The sequence below is a fragment of the Pteropus medius genome, unplaced genomic scaffold (genome assembly GCF_902729225.1).
Source record: "Pteropus medius unplaced genomic scaffold, Ma_sr-lr_union100, whole genome shotgun sequence".
Taxonomy (NCBI): Eukaryota; Metazoa; Chordata; class Mammalia; order Chiroptera; family Pteropodidae; genus Pteropus; species Pteropus medius.
Genome location: NW_024352949.1, coordinates 380,910 through 402,859, shown reverse-complemented (window position 1 = coordinate 402,859; position 21,950 = coordinate 380,910). Strand labels below are relative to the sequence as shown.

The 21,950-nt window shown below is 34.9% G+C and overlaps 1 protein-coding gene across 6 annotated transcripts in view; it reads right to left on the bottom strand.

The window, feature by feature from the left end:
- Positions 1-21,950, bottom strand: part of LOC120592711 (DNA repair-scaffolding protein-like) — a 318,688-nt gene that overhangs the window by 88,998 nt on the left and 207,740 nt on the right. The window contains exon 9 of one of the 6 annotated variants that reach the window (XR_005650193.1): positions 1,722-1,875. The exons of the other annotated variants lie outside the window; for them this stretch is intronic. The gene's annotated coding sequence lies outside the window, so the exon portion shown is untranslated. The remainder of the gene's footprint in view (positions 1-1,721; positions 1,876-21,950) is intronic. 6 annotated transcript variants of the gene reach the window in all.

Below are 21,950 nucleotides of genomic sequence, written 5' to 3'. Positions count from 1 at the left end.
TTATTTCTCTCTCTAGTTGTAGTGTTTTTGTTCATCTAGATCCCCTGGAGACTCTGCTTGCTGTTTGCTCCGTGTTTCCATCATGCTTTTGATGTGGTCGCAAAAGGGGATGAACAAAGTCTCTATCATTGACACTATTTTGCCCAGTCTCTCCAGGACTGTGTTTTTATCTTTAACTTTTGCCATTTTAATTACAGTGTTACTTGCTGTGGGCCTGTTTGTGTTTATCTCATTTGAAATTCTCAGCAACTCTTAGACCTGCATGTGTTCTCTTTCCCCAGATTAGGAAAGTTTTCAGCCATTATTTCTTTAAATACACTTTCTGTTCCTTTTTCTCTTTCTTCATCTTTCAGAATTCCTATTACGTGAATATTAAAATGCTTTATGTTATCCCAGAGACCTCTTATATTATCTTCATTTTTTAAAAATTCTTTTTCATTTTGCTGTTCTGATTGGGTGATTCCACAATTTTGTCTTCCATGTCATTAATCTGTTCTTCTGTATTAACTAATCTGATTTCTATTCCTTCTAATGGATTATTCATTTCAGTTACTGTATTCTTCATCTCTGACTGGTTCTTTATTTTGTAATTTGTTGAAATTCTCTCGTAGCTCCTGTATTCTATTACCAAGCTTGGTAAGCATCCTTATGGCATTTCTTTGCATTCTTTATCAGGCAAATTACTTATCTCTGTTTCATTAGAATTTTTCTACAAGGTTTGTTCTTGTTCCTTCGTTGGAAGCATATTTTTCTGTCTCTCAATTTTGTTTTACTTTTTGTGTTTGTTCTTATGAATTGGATGAAATAACTCTTCCAATCTTGAAAAAGTGACCTCTGTAGACTGTAAAGGAGGAAATTTTTTTAGAAAGACAAGGCAGCTTATGCAGAAACATGAGGAAATGTCAGGGAAGAGCTTTGGGATTCCCTTCACCAGTACTTGGGCTTCCATATCCACCAAGGCAGCAACAATCACTATTGTCATTTTCTAAAGTTTTCTAAAGGTAAAATTTACATACAAAGAAATTCACAAATTTTATATGAACATATGCTGAGTTCTGACAAATGTACACACTTGTATAAGCCAAGCACCTATCAAGATGTACCATCGTTTTCAGAAAATCTCATGCCTAAGTACTTCTTTTTACCATTAGTTTTGGAATCTTGGAATCTAAGAGCTATATTACAATTCTCCATTTTTTTCACTTAGATATATGTATAAATATTAAATATATTTCTTTTTCTCTAGATTTCTCTCTTAACTACAAATTAAATGAAATGCAGTGACTAAAAGACAGTATTACTTACTCAGAACACTGTGATATGGAAGTTAGTTAAAAGATAATATCACTTGGAGTACACTGAAGAGCAATGCCACGTCACAAAGACAGCTCCAGCGCAGGTGATTCTTATGCTCTCTTTCAAAAAAAAGCCTTTACCTTTTCTGCAATTACCATCCCACTGTTCAATAATCCCACATTGGCAGCTGGCCTCAAGATCCTTCATTGCCAATTATTTTGAATTAACTTTTTAGCATCCCTAACTTTTGCTTCTATAAAAGAATGGTTGCATTTATCGAAATTTCATCAGAAAAGTAATGACAAGTTTAATAAAATTAGTATTAAAGTGTCTAAAGTTTGCATATCAAATGACCCTGCGAACACATGAGAATTGTAGTTTTCTTCTGGCAAACCAGCTTCATTCCCAATGAAGAGATTAATCACTATGAATGAATGAAGAAGAATCTTCTCAAATGACTTCAGGAATCAGATACTTGGACCCTTCCTGTTGACTTGGCTGGCAGACTTTTGGATAAGACAGACTCTGAAATTCAATATAGGTCACTTGAGGAAGCACACACGAAATTCTTGCAGATCACTGAGAGAAACAAGGACATTGATCTAAGATTGTACTTTTTCGGTTAATGTGAATGCAGCTATTCAATATTTCAATATTTTACACCAACCATCCACAAGCCACTAACAGTACATGTCACAAAGCATGCTTAGAATTTCCTCTTTGTAAGAGCTGGAGAGCTTTAAGTACAAAACTTACATTTTAATAAAGTGACCCATGCTATAAATTTAGAGATTCAGGACATTTCTCCTTTGGATTATTAAATTAGAACATACTCATCTTATCAAATAGTTAACCCACACAATAAGAGACAAATATATTTGTGTCTAAGATATAATAAACTATTCTATGAACATTGTTTTATAACATTTTAAATAAAATAACTGCTTAAATCACTTTCTTCCTAATCTTCTACTTTGGATAGTAAATCCATCTTGCCTTCTTTATATTCACCTCCACATTTTCAGTGCCCAGCACAGTATCTGACAGTAAGCAGCATTCATTAATAGTAAATGAATAGTAATATCAAAAGCATGGCAGCATGAGGGATCTCCCCTGATCTCTCCCCTTGAAATTAAAACAAGCTGAACATCAACATCCAATAAATAACACCCAACCCACAGAGAAGCATCTATGAGAAATCTGCACATTGGAGCAACCGAAGGTGGGCCAAACAAATGAGTCAGAGAGGTGAAACAGGAGAGAAGAACAAAAGTGCCGCAGAAAGCAGCCAAGAGCACCCTGCAAGATAGGGAGCAGGGGAGAATTTATAGGCAGTTTCTTAGCTCTTTGAAGCCCCAAACAATCCTGCCTGAGTAATCAGCATACTCCACATAGGGTAGCCCAGTGATACGGTAGAGAGCAGGGCAGAGACTGAGTGTGGAGGGCAGAAAGCTGGGTCATTGAGTCTGGTCCTCTCATTCCACCAACCAGGAATGCACCCTCCACTTCCTGCATCCTCCCAGAGCTACCACCGAGCTCCAGGGGAATCTGCATAAGCAGAATTGAAACATACACTCCTGTCACCAGTGTCCCAGGGCCACCAGTGACCCAGGCAGTGATAAGAAATAAAACAGCTGAAACCAGAGGGACAACATTTCTGGAAGAAAAACAGCAACATACACTACTGGCCTCTCTGAATACTACACCCACCTAGTCAAGCTAATTTAGAAGGAACTAAAAATCTGAGCCTTTATAAAGTCCCATTACTGCACCGAGAGTCAGTGGACTACTGAAATTGACTCTTGGGGCAGTAATGGGACTTCAGAGCCTTTATAAAGGCTCAGACTCTCATCACCCTCACATCTTTTCACAGGGGTGGAACCCTGGAACAAAGGAAACCTGGACACAGAGGAGAAAAACATCCCACCAGAGAATAAAGGGCATTTTTAACCTCAAAGCAGAGATCCAGGAGGTGTGGGCTCCACCTACTGGAAATCAAAAGCAAAACCTCTTCCTATAAACCTGCTAAGAAGAGATCACAATATAATACATTTTTTTTTCTTTTCTTTTCTTTTTTTTTTTAGAAAAGAGCAGAGTACATTCCCATTAATGCCTATGAGAAGAAATAGTCCATCAAACATCAAACAACCAAGGTGACAAGGCATCTATCTCAGAACGAAAATGAAAAGAAATCAAGAACAGATACAGAAATATGCAATTTAAATGACAGAAAATTCAAGATTGCACTTCTGAAAAAACTCAATGAGATGTAAGAAAATTCTGACCTACAGTTCAAAGAGCTTAGAAAGAAAATCAATGAACAACAAGAATATTTATTAAGAAGATAAAAGTCTAAAAAAGAACCAAATACAACTTCTAGAGATGAAGAACTCATTTAGAGATGAAGAATGAAATAGCACTCTTAGGAAACAGAGCTGACCAGATAGAGAAAAGAATTAATGATACAGAAGACAGAAATCTGGAAATGATGCAGATGGAAGAAGACAGAAACTTCAGAGTGAAAAAAAGTGAAAGAACTCTACAAGAACTATCTGACACCATCAGAAAAAAATAATATAAGAATAATAGGTATATCAGAATGAGAAGACAGGAAGAAGGGATAAAAGAGCTTATTCAAATAAATATTCAACGAAAGTTTCCCAAACCTATGAAAAGAAGTGGATCCTCAAAACAAAGAAGCAAATAGAACATCTAATTATCTTAACCCAAAAAGGCCTTCTACAAGACAGATTATATTAAAAATTGTTAATAATGACAAATGATTCTCAAAGCAGCCAAGGAAAAAAAGGGAGCAACTTACAAAGAAAAACCCATTAGATTATCATCAGACTTTTCAGCACAAACATTACAAACTAAGAGGGAGTGAAACCAAATATTCAGACTATTGAAAGAGAGAAATTACCACCCAAGAATAATATATCCAGCACAGTTCTCTTTTAGATATGAAGTAGAAATAAAGACCTTTTCAGACATACAAAAGCTGAAGGAATTTTCCACCACGAGGCCTACATTATAGGAAATACTGAAGGTGGTCATTCTACCTGAAATAAAAGAATGAAAAAATAGATAACTATGAGTAAGATGACTAACAGAAGCAGGAAAGTACAACTTTTATTAAGAAGAGGGTATTATATTTGCACATTGATGTTCATAGCATCATTATTTACAGTGGCCAAGACATGGAAGCAACCAAAGTGTCCTACAATAGACAATTGGATAAAGAAGCTGTGGTACGTATATATGATGGAATATTACTCAGCCATAAAAAGAGATGAAATACTGCCATTTGCAACAACATGGGTAGACCTCGAGATAATCATGCTAAGCAAAATAAGCCAGACAGAAAAAGATGAAAATCACATATCACTTATATGTGGAATATAAACCTAAAAGCAACAAATGAACAGGAGAAACAGAGATTCATGGACATGGACAATAGACTAGTAGTTATCTGAGGGGAGGGAGAAGAGGGCAGAGGGGAGTTAGATGGGGTAAAGGGGGTCGAATATGTGGTAACATAAAGAAATCTAACTATGGGAGGTGAACACACAGTGTAAATATATATATGCCTGCCCGTTAAAGTGTATAGCTGAAACTTATTGGATTTCATTAACCAATGTCACCATAAAAAAATTAATTAATTAAAAAAAAAAGAACAGAGTATTATAAGCTTAAGTATTACACAATGGTTAAAGGTAAAAAAAAAATCTTTAAAACAGAAGAAGTCAACAGCTACTGCAACCTAGAAATGAACATACAGCATAAACAGGGATAATATGAGACAACAAAAACAGAAAAGGGGAGAAGGTAAGGAACTGAATCTGCAAAGGACAATGGAGATAAGGCAGAAGCAGAAGAAAAAGGACTTCTGTATAAATATAACTTTCCTTTACAGAAACTTAATGATAACCTCACACAAAAATCCAGAACTGAGACACATAACATAAAACGAGAGAGAACGGAGGCAGGAAACCATAAAACATGACTAAATAAAAATAACAGAAATATAAGGACAAATAACAAGGCTGGAGTTACCACTCTGCATGATTTCAAATTATACTACAATTCGACAATAATCAAAACAACATGGTGTTAGCAAAAAACCAGACAGAAAGAACAATGGAACAGAAATGAGAGCCCAGAAATAAACCCACATATACAGGGTTAAATAATTTTGACAAAGGAGACAAAAATATACAATGGAGAAAAGAAAGTCTCTTCTGGGAAAACTGAAAAGCCACAAGCTAAAGAATGAAACTACACTCCTATGTGTCCCCACACATCAAAATGGATCAAAATGGATCAAAAACCTAAATAAAAAACTTGAAACAATAAATTGCATTTATTTATTACAGAGGCACTATTCTTATGGACCTTGAATTTAGAGAGGATTTTATGAATTTGACCTCAATGGCAAGGAAAGTAAAAGCAAAAATAAATGAATGGGACTATATCAAACTAAAGAGCTTCTGCACAGTAAAAGAAACCATCAATAAAACAAATCGGCAATCAACTAAGGACATAAACAAGAAGCCACTTTGAGAATGGTAGGACGAGTGGAGACATAGAACAGCTGGTTCCACACCTGTGTCTGGCAGTTAAAAATGGGGAGGGATATCTTGGCTGTGGAGGTACCCCTTAAGGAGTGAGGGGTCCCAGCCTCACATCAGGGTCCCCAGTCCAGGGTTCCAGTGCTGGAAAGAGAAGTCCCCACAACCTTTGGCTATGAAAACCAGTTGAGACTATGGTTGAGTTAGACAGAGGGAACTGTAATTCCTCTTAAAGGGCCTGTGAACAAACTTATTTGTTGACGACTCACTTGCTCTATTCTCTAGTGCTAGGGCAGCTGCTCGAGATGCGTCAGAGACATAAGGGGTGAAACTGAGTTGTCTGGCTTCAGGGCCAGGGCTGGAGGGGCAGATTTCTCCCATAGAGAAGTGCTGGCAGAGGAAATGGTTTTCTTGTCCAGCCCTCCCCTCTCCAGGCTTGTAGATGCAGTCAGCTGGCATATCTTGAGTCTCCATCAATATAGTTAACACTGGTCAACCTGCCCCACCCAACTTTCAGTTCCACTGAAGATGCTTGCAGAGGCTTTTCCATACACATGGCCTGTCTTCGCTCATGCTGTGGATGTTCCTAAAATCTCTCAAAGGTTCACAAAACTATTAAACAAACAGCATCTGGCCTTTGAATGCCCTGTACCTCTCACTGAGCAGCGCCAAACCTGGCGGTAGTGGTGCCTCTCTAGGCACCTCTAATCCCAGTGCACGTGGTAGCCATCTGTGGATTACTTGGTGGATCATGCCAGGTGGTGCTGGGCAGGGCACACGTTGTGGCTGAACCTGCCTGCAGCAGGCCCCTCCTGGGAGGCCTAGAGGCTGGTAAGCCAGATCGAGCAGAAGCACCATCCAGGGCTGCACTGGAGGACAACACACCCAAAGGACAGACTGGACAGGCACCAGAGTTCTGCTAAAGTGAATCCTACTTTGTAGGGTTAATCCTTCACTGGCCAGTCCTCATTAACTCATCAACCAGGGATAAGTCCCTCCCACTGATGTGCAAACAGTGACCAAGGCTCAACTACAACAGGAGGGTACACACAATCCATACAAGGAACATAGCTGAAACACCCAGCTTGGGTGACCAGATAATACTGTGCAACTGGGCCCCACAGCACACCCACTATATAAGACCACTCTACTAACACTGGGAGACATAGCAGCCCTACCTAATACATAGAAAAAAAAAAATACAGGGAGGCAGCCAAAATAGGGAGACAAAAAAACATGTCCCAAATGAAAGGATAGAACAAAGCTCTAGAAAAAGCACTAAATAAAATGGAAACAAGCAATCTACCAGATGCAGTTTAAAACACTGGTTATAAGGAAGCTCAATGAACTGAGAGGAAGAGTATATGAACTCAGTGAGAACTTTAACAGAGAAAGAAAACATAAAAGTAGAGATAGAAAACAAAAACAACCAGTCAGAAATGGAGAGTACAATAACTGATGAAGAATACCTTAGGAAGTATCAACAGTAGAGTAGATGATTTAGAAGGTAAGGTAAGGTAGCAGAAAACATGCAATCAGAACAGCAGTAAGAAAAAAGAATCTAAAAAAATGAGGATAGTTTAAGGGGCCTTTGATACAACATCAAGCATACCAACATTTATATCATTGGGTTACCAGCGAAGAAGAGAGCAAGGAAGTGAAAACTTATTTCTAGAAATAATGATGGAAAACTTCCCTAACCTCGTGAAAGTAGAGATATAGGCCCAGGAAGTGCAGAGAATCCCAAACAAGGTGAACCCAAAGAGTCTCAGACCAAGATACATCAAAATTAAAATGCCAAATGTTAAAGGCAAAGAGAAAATCTTAAAAGCAGCATGGGAAAGGCAGTTAGTTCCCTACAAAGTAGCTCCCATAAGACTATCAGCTGAAATTCATTGAGCATCTGCTATACTCACAAGGTAGTAGTAGACATCGTGTGTCATTAAATTTAACATACACCTTTAAGTATTTTTACCTCCATTTCACTCATTTAGGAACTAGTTTCAGAGATGCTTAAAATATTCCCATGATAAAAGAGCCAATAATTATAAAGCCCACAATCTCACTGAATAGCCCTGAGCATTAATGCTAGCGGCTTTTGCACTAACAGATATTAAGAGAAATAATCTCCATTAAATTGGTTATTATATTTGCTATATTATATTTTCTTATTTCTATATTATTGCTTTGTCCTAATATGAAAACTTTTCTGAGTTATCACTACAAGATCTATCAGTGCTTTTCATGTGTACTGGATCTGTTTACATGCAGTACTTTGAGCCTTGGCACTGACTTGTGTCTCCTTCATTACCTCTGCCTGCTTGCTTCTGTTGCATGTACATTTCCACACTCACTGAAATCTTCTATTTTAAAAATAATTTAAAGTATAGTTTGGAACAGCAAAGGATACATAAACAAACATGTGAATTGCCAAGTTAAGTCTAGTAAGAATCAGAAGTATTAGGGTAGAGGTGGTGGTCCCAGGGGTGATGAGTCTCTCAGCAGATAAGATAAGCAAGGGATGAGGTGCCTGCCAGGAAGGAGAAACAGAAGGCGACAAGGGGTGAACTGAATAAACCAGAATGCCACTGTTTGGGCTTCCAACTTAATATTTATACTTCAACTTCAGATACCATTTACTGAGCTGTCATTACTTACTGGCAGCCTTCTGGGCACTTACATACGGAATTTTCCTAATTTCCTTGAATAAGCAAATTAGGTAGCTATTAATAATCTGAGTCATAGCTATGGAAAAGGAGAATCTTGGCAATCAAAGAGCTTGTCCATGCATATCTAACATCCCGACTTTTCCAGCTGCTACATGAAATTAGCCTGCATCAGGGAGCTAAAGGGGCAAGCAGTTAATACAGTTGATCTTTGAACAATGCAGGGGTTAGTGGTGCCGAAAACCTGCACGTAACTACAGCCAGCCCTCCACATATGCAGATTCCCAACTGCTGAGTTGACAGCTGAACACAGGTTTGAACTGTGTGGGTCATCAGAAAAATATCTGCATATAAGTGGACCCATGCAGTTCAAACCCATTTTGTTCAAGGATCAACTGTAGTTCCTTATGAAATACTGGCTGAAAACTTTGGGACACTGAATGTTTTTGGCAAATCCTCAAATAGCGGGAGCCACTAAGAACAAAGAGATAACCAAGAACTCAAGCTGGGCTGATTGACAAGGTGCATCTCCTATAAGAGGCCAGCGTGTTAAGACTAGAAGAGGTGGCTGCTTAATCTAATGCACAGAAACCAAAAAAAGGGGAGGGGGAAGGGGAGGGGGAGAGGGAGGAGGGAGGGGAGGAGGAGGAGGAAGAGGAGGAGGAAGAGGAGAAATAAGGAACATGTTCCAAACAAAAGAAAAAGATAAATCTCTAGAAAGTGACCTTGATGAAATGGAGATAAGTGTTTTATCCAACAAGAGAGTTAAAAAAAAATGGTCAAATAGAAACTCACAGAGGTCAAGAGAACAATGCATGATCGAAGTGAGAGTTTTAACAAGAGGCAGAAAAATTTTTTTAATTACAAAACAGAAGTCATAACAGAATAACTGAACAGAAAAATTCATTAGAGGGGTTCAAAAACAGTCTAGATCAAGCAGCAGAAAGGATCAATGAATGTGAATACGGGGAAGTAGAATTCATTCAGAGGAGCAAAATTAAAAAAGAACGAAAAAGGGGAGATAATTTGAGAGACTTATAGAACATCATGGGGGCCAATATATACATAATAGGTGTCCCACAGAGAGAAGAGAGAAAGAAAGGGAAATAAACTGGCCAAAATACTGGTTGAAAACTTTCCTAACTTGAAGAAAGAAACTAGGCCCAGAAGTTCCAAATGAGAGAAAACCAAAAACACACTCACTGAGACACATTATAATTAAATTGTCAAAACTTAAAGATGTAGAAAGACTCTTAAAAGTAGCAAGAGAAAACTAACTTGTTATAATAAGAGAAGCCCTATACGACCATCAATGGATTTTTCAGCAAAAATCTAACTGGTCAGAGGAAGTAAATGATATATTCAAAGCGCTGAAAGATTTGAACTGCTAACCAAAAATACTCTACCTGGTAAGGATGTTCTTCATAAATGAAGATGAGATAAAGAGTTTCCCACTCAAAATAGCCAAAGCAGTTCATTACTACTAGATTAGTCTTGCAAGAAATATTAAAGGGAGTTCTTTAATTGAAATGAGAGAACTCTTGTAACATGAGAACATAAAAGTATAAAATTCAGATATAAAGGTAAATATATAGTTAATTTAAAATGGTCTAAAATTGTAATAGTTGTGGGTAAATCACTTATAATTCTAGTATAATGGTTAAAAAACAAAAGTATTAAAAATACTATAACTACAATAATATGTAATGGATACGAAATATAAAAAAATGTAAATTGTGATATTAAATGCCAAAATGTGGGGAAGTATAAAAATTTAGTTTTTGCATGCATTCGAGCTAAGTAGTTATCAACTTAAAATAGACTGTTAGAACTATAAGATGTTTTATGTAAGCCTCATGGTAACTAACCATACAACAAAAATACAGAGTGGATACATAAAAGATAAAAAAGAATCAAAATATACCACTATAGAAAATCATTAAATCATGAAGAGAGGTGGAATGGAAAAAACAATACAAAATAGTCTAAACATAATTTTAAAAAATGCAGTAGTAAGTCTATACCTATGAATAACTTTGTATGTAAATAGACTAACTTCTATAATGGAAAGACATAGAGTGGCTAATTGATTAAAAAAAGACCAACATTATGCTGCCTACAAGAGACTCACTTCAGCTTTAAGGACACACACAGACTAAGTGACGGCATGGGAGGTATTCCATAAAAATAGAAACCAAAAGAAAGCAGGAGAAACTATACTTATATCAGAAAAAGTAAACTTTAAGACAGAAACTGTAACAACAGCAACAACAACAAAACAAAGATGGTCATTATATAATGATAAAGGGATTAATACATAAGGAGGATACAAAATTATAAATACTTATGCACCCAGCATATGAGCACCTAAATATATGTAGTAGGGAAATTTGATACTCCACTTTCAATAATGGATAGATCATCCAGATGGAAAATTAATAAGAAAACATTGGACTTAGATATGTTACATTAGATGGACTTAAGAGACATGGACAGGACATTCCACATAAGAACAGCAGAATGCACATTATTTTTGGGAGCACAGGGAACATAATCCAGGATAAATCATATTAGGACACAAAACAGTTCATACTAAATTTAAGATTAAAATCATATCAATCATCTTTGCCAACTACAATGGTTTGAAACTAGAAATCAATTACAGCTAGAAAATTAGAAAATTCACAAATACATAAAGATGAAAAAACATGCTCTTGGACAACCAAAGGATTCAAAAATAATAATAATAAAAAAAACCTGAGGCCAATTAAAATGAAAATAACATACTATAACTAATAAGATGTAGCAAGACCAGTTCTATGAGGGAAATTCATAGAGATAAATGCCTACATTAAAAAAAGAAAAGATCTTAAACAACCTAATTACACTGTAAAAAAACAGTGAAGAACAAACTAAGCCCAAAGTTGGTAGATGAAAAGAAATAACAAAAATCAGAGTGAAAATATATGATAGAGACTAAAAAGACAATAGAAAATATCAATGAAACCACGAGCTGTTTTTTTTTAAGATAAACAAAACAGTCAAATCTTTAGCTAGACTTACAAAAAAAAAGAGGACCTCATGTAAATAAAATTAGATATAAAAGAGGAGACATTACAACTGACACCACACAAATATAAAGAATCAAGAGATTACTCTAAACAATTATATGTCAACAAATTGGACAACCTAAAAGAAACGGGTAAATTCTAGAAATGTATATTACAACCTACTAAGATTAAATCATTAAGAAATAGAAAACCTGAACAGATTAATTAGTTAGTAAGGAGACTGATTTAGTAATCAAAAGCCTCCCAACAAATAAAAGTCCAGGACTAAATGGCTTCAATAGTGAATTCTGCCAAACATTTAAAGAATTAATAACAAACCTTCACAAACTTCCAAAAAACAGGAGACAAGGAAACAATTCCAAACCCATTTTATGAAGTCAGCATTACCCTGCTACCAAAACTAAACAGGGACAATACAAGAGAAGAAAATATAGGCTAATATCCCTGATAAACATAGATGCAAAACTCCCTGACAAAATATTAGCAAACCAAATACAACAATTCACTTAAAGGATCACACACCATGATAAAGTGGGACTGATTCCAGGGAAGCGAGAAAGGTTCAACATCTGCAAATCAATCAACGTGACCAACCAAATTAACAAAATGAAGGTGAAAAATCATATGATCATCTCAATAGATACGGAAAATGCATTCAACAAAATTCAATATTCATGATAAAAACTCAACATACTGGATATAGAGGGAACGTAGCTTAACATACTAAAGACTGTATATGACAAGCCTATAGGTAACATATTCAATAGTGAAAAACTACAAGCCTTTCCTCTAAAATTAGGAACAACAAAAGGAAGGAAGCCCACTCACTCCACTTTTATTCAACATTGTACTTCAAGTCCTAGTCTGGGCAATTAGGTATGGGAGAAAAAAAAAAAAAGACATCCAAATTGGAAAGAAAATAGTAAAATGGTCTCTGTTGCGGATGACATGATTTTATATATGGAAAACACAAAAGATCCAATTAATTTATGGCAAATGAGTTACTAATATATACTGGATTAAGGAATAGTCTCATTAATAAATGTGTGTGGGGAAACAGCCATATTCAAAAGAATGAAACTGGATCCCTGTCTTACACCATATACAAAATTTAAGTCAAAATAGATTAAAGACTTGAATGTAAGACCTAAAACCATAAAACTCCTAGAAGAAAACATAGGCAGTAATCTCCTTGACACAGGTCTTGGTGATGGGTTTTTTATTTGACACCAAAGGCAAAAAAATAAAAAGGACTATATCAACTATATTACACTAAAAAAATCTTCTGCACAACAAAGAAAACCATCAGCAAGAGAAAAGGTAACCTTTTGAATGGGAGAAAATGTTTGCAAATCATTTATCTGATAAGGGGTTAATTTCCAAAACACATAACAAATTCATACAACTCAAAAGCAAAAAGCAAATATTTAGATTTAAAAATGGGCAAAGGAAATAGACATTTTTACAAAGACTATATCCAAATGGCCAAGGGATATATGAAAAAACACTCGATGTCACTAATCATCAAAACCACTATGATCTATCATCTCACACTTGTTACAACGGTGATCAATTAAAAGACAAGAGATAACAAGTGTTAGCAAAGATGTGGAGAAAGGGAACCCTTATGCACTGTTTGTGCAAATGTAAATTGGTACAGCCACTATGGAAAACAAAATGTTCCTCAAAATACTAAAAACAGAACTATCATATAATCCAGAAATCTCACTGTTGGCTATATATCCAACGGTAATAAAAATAGGATATACGCATTATCATGTCCATTGCATCCTTATTCACAATAGGTAATATATGGAAATAACCTACTATCAGTCAATGCAAGAGTAAAGAAGATGTGTTTGGGTGTCTATATTTACAAATTATATACAAATATACATGTATACACACAAAGGATTATTCAGTCATGAGAAAGAAGGATATCCTGCCACTCCTTACAATGTGGATAGAACTTGAATGTATTAAGCTCAGTGAAATAAGCCAGACACAAAAATACAAACACTATATGTTAAAACTTATAATTGTAATCTAACAACAATAAGTCAAACTCATAGAAACAGAGAGTAGAAAAGTGGTTGCCAGGGCTTTGGGTGGTGAGCAAGATAGGGAGAGATTGTTAAAAGAGTACAAAATTTCAACAGATAAATATGTTCTGAGGATCTAATGTAAAACATGATGATTACAATTAATAAAATTGTATAAAAAATTGAAATCTGCTAAGAGTAGAACTTAAATATTCTCATCCCCTCTTCACCACCAAAGATAAATATGGGAGGTTGTGAGGTAATAGATGTGTTACTTAACTAGATGGAGGGAAACTTTCCTAGTGTATACGTGTATCAATCGCCATGATGTATACTTTAAATATCTTTCAATTTCAGTAGTCAATAATACTTCATTAAAGCTGAAAAAAATCACAAGGGAAAATGCCAACTCTCCTAGGAAATAAGTATTAGTAGCAGTTAGTTTTGATTTAAACATTTCCTATAAATTTTACCTAGTTCTTGTATTCCAGAAAGTGAGTAAATTTGGAATGTGGTGTGAGTTTGAAGAATCATACTCAACTTACAATCTTTACACTCACTGGTTTTGAGATGGAGAGAGAATTTTACTTAGAGGAATGCAAGCTTTTTACTTAGAGGAATGCATATCACAGCTTTGACACTTCATATATACATATATATTATTTCTTACTTTGGTTTAAAACCCCAATGTGTTTTTTTTATTTGTGATTTTGAGATAGCTTAAAATTTTCCAAAGGTTTAATTTAAGTCAATTTTGTTTCTCAGGCAGCAAGATGTAAAAGCTCTGTATTTTTCTTTCTAATGAAAGGAACTGGCCTAGTTGGCAATGAGAGAGTTACTGTTCTAAAAAGTACATCTGTGGTTACTTTAATACACTCATTTATGTTTAGGGTGTCCTTTTCGCATTTCAAGATATTGACGGTATCATATTATTTATGCAGCCTAGTTTCTGTAGTTCAAAATAAAGTAGATACGACTTAAAACAAAAACAAGAATTCTTATCAGCAAAACTGAATGTTAAAAGAAATCCTCAGATATACTGAGGTGAAAATATTTTAAACCAATTACTGTATGCCTGGTCAGAGAGCATTCAAATGGGAGGGCAATGATATAAAAGTATCTGTAGACACACAAGGACTTAGAAACAGATCTTCTCTAGAGTTAATATTTGTTTAAGGATGACTTACGGAAAATAAATATTTGACCCAAGAAAGAATCTACATACAATATAGGCTGAACAGTAGTAATCAAAGACTCTAGTAAAATTGAGAGCTAAGCTGAAATATATATTAATTAATAAAGTTATAAAAAAATCTGAAAGTATAAAAGGTAATGAGAGCGAAGGGGAAAATAATAGTGTGCTAAGATTTTGCCTTTTTGGTAAGGCAGGATATAGAAATTAATTTTAGAAGTATATAGATTAATAAATGTTTAAATGGGCATGCTGAAAATGTAAGAATAACCACTTAAGCAACAGTAAATAGATTAAATAATTTTTAAACTCACTACAGGAAAAAATATGGGACAAAATAATGACACGTCTAATAAAAGGAGGAAACATAACAAATTTATAACAACCTAGTTTGAACAATACCAACTCAGTTTCAATACTATACAAAAATTCTGCTCTTGTACATTTCCATCTCTTCCCCTTTATATCATTATCGTCACAGATTACATCTTATACATTGTATGCCCATTAACAAAGACTTATAATTAATGGTCCACACATTTGTTTATTATATAAAAAAAAACAGAGAAATTACAAATAATACCAAAAGTACCACAACACAAGTAAAGACTGCTGGTGGTAGTCCCCTGGAGTTTAGATATAAGAGACTTGGCCAACTGCCTGTGAAGCAATACTTAAACTTTTCAAAGCCTAAACTCACAGTTAAACAGCTCTAGCAAAACTGTCATATGTTGACAGAACATCTGTCAGCAGACCCAAGCCTATGAAGTGAAAGCAGTAGTCTCACTGAGATTTTTCCATGGACCACAACTGAAAATATCATCTTTCTGTAATTTTTCAAGTTAAAACTTTGTTACAATGGCTACCTTAAGCTGGCTTTATCTGATATTCATAGATCATTTTGATAGTAGGAACAACTTCTGGAAGAAAAACCTCAGAAAGGAAAGTAATCCAAATAACCTATATTTTCTCTTAAACGATCTGTAATTTTTAAAAGCTAAGATATGTAACTTTTTGTTCAAATAAAACCAGTAACCAAGAAAACAGACCTTTCTTTCTTCCCCCACCCCACCACCCGCAGTTAGAATACTGTATCAGTTTGATACTGCAATCTTAACCATCTATCTCTTTATCTTTTGGTGTCATTTTATATGTGTCTTCTTGGCTCTGGTATCAACATGCTTATTATTTTCTCTCTTTTCCATGTTTAAAACTGGACATAAAGTCAGTATTACAATCTCCAAGAGAAATAAATGAGAAGAAACATATAGCCTTTTATATAATTTTTGTTTCACAGGGAAGAATCACATTTAAATGCTCACATACATAAGAGGTCAACACTTATCTAAAAATTATTAAAGAATAATATTCTCCTGGAAATTTTTTTTATAATAGAATTTATTTCTTAAACCAGTATGTGATTTTAAAAAACACTGTATGGTCTTTATTTTAATTATGAAACACCATTCTAACAAACACGAGTCTGTTCCTCGATATTTGGTTTGATTTTTACACGAAAGGCAAGAAAGAAGTTAAAAATAAATGTGGAACAAAAGGACAGAATTCACTATACTTCATGAGTACATCTAATTATGTACTCATGATTAGTATGTTTCTAGCAAACTTGGCAGGATATGAGAGGATGGTAAACTGAGTTTGTATGCCCTTGTTGGGCCACCAGTCTACCTTCCCTTACAGCTTTCCCTAAACTAGGCAAGGGGCTAAAGGCAACATTATCTAAGCTACTTCAGAGCAGCATTTCAGGACAATATTGCTGCTTTGAAGTAATCAAAATAAAAATTTTCCTTCCTTTGCCAATAGCATCTTCTCTTATTTCCTACTGTCATTTCTTCAGTACTTGAACAGAATCTACGAAACATTTACTTGTAGAACATAAAGTTGCTTCCCTAGAGATCTAAAGTAACTTCACAAGTAATAAATTTGTTCTCTATAACTATGTATCCATGACACTGATAAAAATAATGATAGACACAACTCAAGTAGATCTGAGAGCCAAGAGTTTTGAATGTTAATTATGAGCCAGCCCCAGATTGGCCCAATTGCTTTAATCAAACAACTATACTTAAATCGTATACATTCCATATTCTCATTTGTGAAATGGAAACGACAAATTTACTGACATCCCACAAAAGAGAGTACATAACAAATTCTCTATTGGACTGGATTCTCATTTCTTAAATTATTTCTAAAATACTTAGAATTCTAGATGCCAGAATAAAATCAAAGAGACATTTATATTTTATGTTACCAGGGGAAAAGGTCTGAGGTCAACTTTGGAAAGGAAATAGAGATTTATTTAGAACTCTGTTTTTACATTATTGACTTGTCTAAAAGAAAAAATATGCAAAATGGCAACCTGACTTGTTCACAGATCTCCCCCAAAACAAAGAGCTGCCCTTAAGTCCCATCAGAAAGCAGAACCTCTACTTAGCAATCATTAATCAGACTTTGACGTTTTTTCCCTTCTGGTCATTTTTCTTCACCCAATAAGGAATGCTAAAGGGACTCTACAGCATCACTAGGCCAGGCCTAGGAGAGAGAATATGTCTTATGTGAAAACAGCTGGAAGCCCAGTGATTATGCTTGCTTTCAGGATTTTCTTTGTCTGCTGTGCACTAATTTAGCAGGAGAGCACTGCTGTTAAGTGATATCACCTATCTCTGCTATTGTAAGCCTTCTGTCCTATAAGGCTATGGACAGAGAATGAAAACTTCCCAAGTATTTTTATCTTAGCTGGGGTAGGAAGCTCTAGTAAACTATGTTCTTTCATAGTTGTAAATACTAGCATACATACATATTCTCACCCCCATTTCTGATTCCTCAAAAATAAGCTCGTTATCTAATTTTAAGGTCTTCCTGGAAAATATGAAAATTGTATGGTCACACTGGTTTTGCAAAGCCAATTTTCACTTATGCCACAATCATACTAGCCCTGCACTCAAGAAGCTCACAGTGTAGGAGGAAAGAACAGAAGTGTAACTGTAGGTGGTTTTCTGTTGGATATGCTATAATGGTGGCATGTGGAAGGCACCATGGCAGCACACAACAGAGAGCATCCAAGATTGCCTTGAGTTAAAAGGAAGATGCCAAGGAAGGTTCAAAGAGAAGAAGAAGGTACAAGGAAGGTTCAGGTTTTGTCATGTGGACCAATACTGTAGGAAAAGACACTCCTGGGAGAAAAGAACAGTGACCACAAAGAGAGGAAAACACAGCGAACCTTCAGTGACTATAATAAGCCATTATTATTGTGAGAACAAGACCCGCCAAAGGCCATCTTTATTCTAACCTTTGCCTTTATCTTATAGATTATCGTTATGTTGAAAACAATAAAAGAAAAAACTGTTAGCAAAAATAAGGAAAACTTCTTTATTCTACCTGGAAAATGTTATGCTTCTATGATGTGAACTCCTAGAAGGCAGAGAACATGATTGTTTATAAAATCTTTTAAGCAAGAATAAATCTGTATTATATTATGAACTATATTTTTGTTCATACATATTATTGAACCTGATAGGTCACAACATGTTTGTGTATCTGAAAGAATTAGTGTGCTAAGCAGAGTGCCTCAAAGAGGGACACACTGGGAGAGCAGTGCAGTGATATCTATGACATTTTCTCTGTCCATGAGCTCAAAGGCCAGCAACTTGTGGTCAGAGAATCAGGGAATGTATTCACCAATATCCTATCCCTGGAAGAACAGGGCCAGAAAGTAGAAAATTTTTAAACAGTGAAACTTTCTGTTTGCTTTTCCAATCCCTACTTTTGTGATAAAGAGGACATATGGGCCAAAAGGGAAGTTACATTAGATATGAAGCATTCTATTCATTCGATAATGTTTAATATTTAACTATAAGTTTATTGCTTTAACTGCAATGTTCTTAATAGCACTTCAAAGCTAGGTCAAAAGTGGCTAGTATCTCTGTAAGTAGCTGCTTGTGTTGCTGTATCAAAATTACCTATTTTGAAATCAGGAATGTCTAGCTTCTCTGAAGTAAATAAACCTTGCTCTACGTAGAAAAAACACAGTATCCTCTGGCCCTAATAAATCACATTCTTTCAGAAACAAACCAATAGAACATTACACCTTGAGAACTTCACTTAGTTTACCCTACATGTGTGATCTGAGGAAGCTGTGTTGTACCTGGCCCTTTGAAACCTATAATATTCTGCAACATTACTTCACAATTCTCTGTAGAATTTTCACCTGACTTTAACATGTTTTTCATATTCAATAACTGTGAAGTTGACGCCTCTGAACCACACAATTATAACTGTTTCTGTGTCACAGATAAATATATGTGGAAACAGTTGGGGTCATAATGGACCATTTTATTCATTATAATTTATCCTCAGTCATCTTGTGAATAGATACAGCATATCTCATATGCCATGAACAAATGAATATAATAAGGCTCAAAGAAATGACTAAAACTGTAGTATTGGGCCTTAAATTCTGTCAAGTGCAACCTCGGTACTCTTTCTATCAAGGTCCCTCAAATCTCGGGAATCAACATTTCCCCTTGGTCCTATGATTTGCGAATACTTTCTTAGATTCTGTGGGTTGTCTTTTTGCTTTCTTGATACTGTCCTATGATGGACAAATGCTTTTAGTTTTTGATGAAGTTCAATTTGTCCATTATTTAAAATTGCCTGTGTTTTTTGGTGTCGTTTCCCAAAAATCGTTGCCAAATCCAATGTTGCGAAGATTTTCCTCTCTTTTTCATCTATTTTATAGTTTTAGCTCTTAAGTTTAGATTCTCTGATTGTTAATTTTTTAATATGGCCCAACTTTATTCTTTTGCATATGGCTATCCAGTTTCCCATCACCATTTGCTGAAAAGACTATTCTTCTTCATTCGGTCTTGACACCCTTGTCAAAAATCATTTCACCATATGTATAAGAGTTTAATTTGGGGCTCTCTATTCTATTCCATTGTTTTGTATCTCTGTCCTTATGCCAGTCCCATACTGTTTTAATTACTGTAGCTTTGTTTAAGGTTTAAAAATCAGAAAGTGTGAGTCTTCCAACTTGTTACTTCTTTTTCAAGATTTATTTGGCATTCTTTGATGTAACATGATTTTCAGGATGGGTTTTCTTCTACAAAAAAAATGGTACTGAAATTTTAGAGATTTCTGTGAATCAAAAGATTGCTTTGGGAAGTATTGTCATCTGAAAAATATTAAAATTACCAATTCATGAACATGGAAAGTTTTTTCCATTTATGTATGTCCTTCTTCATTTCCTTCAGCAAAGTTTTATAGTTTTCACCGTACAAGTCTTGCATATCTTTGGTTAAATTCATTCCTAAGTATTTTATTTTTCCTGATGCTATTTACATGAAATTGTTTCCATTATTTTCTTTTCTGTATTGTTCATTGCTATTAAAAGAAATACAATTGATTTTTGCATATTTATTTGTATCTTGCAACTTTGCTGAAACTGTTTTTTAGCTCAAACTATATGGGATTCCTCCATATAAGATCATGTCATTTATATGCAGAGATAATTTTATTTATTCCTTTCTACACTGGATGCCTTTATTTTATTCAATTCATTCATTCATTCATTTCTGCCTAGCTGCCTTGTTTAAAACTTCCACTATTATATTGAATAAAAAGGTGAAAAGTAAGTATCCTTGTCCTAAACTGGATACTCACTCCCTCCCTCCCTCCCTCCCTTCATTCCTTCCCCTTCCTTCCCTTCCTTTCTGCCTAACTGCCTCAAATAGAACTTCCACTACTATGCTGAATAAAAGTAGTGAAAGGTGGGTAACCTTGTCTTGTTTCTCAGCTTACAGAAAAAGCTTTCAGTTTGTTGCCATTGACTGTGCTGTTAAGGCTGTTGGCTTTTCATGAATGTCCTATATCAAGTTGAGAAAGTTCTTTTCTGTCCCTTGTTTGTTGACTGCTTTTAGTCATAAAAGGGTGTTAGATTTTGTCAAATGCTTTTTTTTTCTGTATAGATTGAGATGATCATATAGTTTTCTCCATTAATGTGGTTTTTATGTTGATCTATTTTCAAATGGTGAACTATCCCCTGCATTCTAGGAATAAATCCCATTTGGACATGGTGTACAATCCTTTATAATATGCTGCTAAATTCAGTTTGCTAATATTTTGTTGAGAATTTTTGCATCAGTATTCCTAAGGAATGTTGGTCCCTAGTTTTTGTTTGTTTTTGGTATAGTCTTTGCCTAGCTTTGGTATCAGAGTAATGCTGGCCTCAAAGAATGAGTTAGGAAGTGTTCCTTTCTCTTCAATTTCGAGAAAGAGTTTGAGAAGGAATGGTATTAATTCTTTTTTACAAGTTTGGGAGAATTCACTGGTCATGGCTTTTCTTTGTAGGATGATTTTTGATTACAGATTTAATCTCCTTACTTGTTATAGGTCTCTTCAGATTTTCTACTTCTTCATGAGTCGATTTTAGAAGATTGGGTGTTTCTAAGAAATCGTCCTTTTTATCTAAGTTATCCGATTTCTTGCCATTCAATTGTTTATACTATTATCTTTTACAACCCTTTTTATTTCAATAAAATCAATACTTATAACTGCATTTTTGATAATAACAGTTTGAGTCTTTTCACTTTCTTTCTTAGTCAGTGTAGCTAAATGTTTGTCAATTTTGTTGTTCTTTTCAAAGAGCCAAAATTTGGTTTAACTTTCTCTACTGTTTTTCCATATTCTATTTAATTTATCTCTGTCTTAATCTTTATTATTTCCATCCTTCTGCTGGCATTGGATTTAGTTTGCCCTTCTTATTTATAATATCTTCAGGTGTATGGATAGGTACTTGGTTTGAGGTCTTTCTTTTTCCTTAATGTATATGTTTACATCCATAAATTTCCATGTTACATTAATTTCATATAAGTTTATGTGTTGTTTTAATTTTCATTTGTCACAAGGTATTTTCTAATTTTCCTTGTAATTTATTTTTTAACTCATTAACTGTTTAAGACTATATTCTTTTTTTAAGTTTATTGAGGTAACACTGGTTAATACAATTATATAATTTTCAGGTGTACATTATAATTTGACATCTATATATTCTATTGTGTGATTACCATCCAGGGTCCAGTTTCCTTCAGCTACCA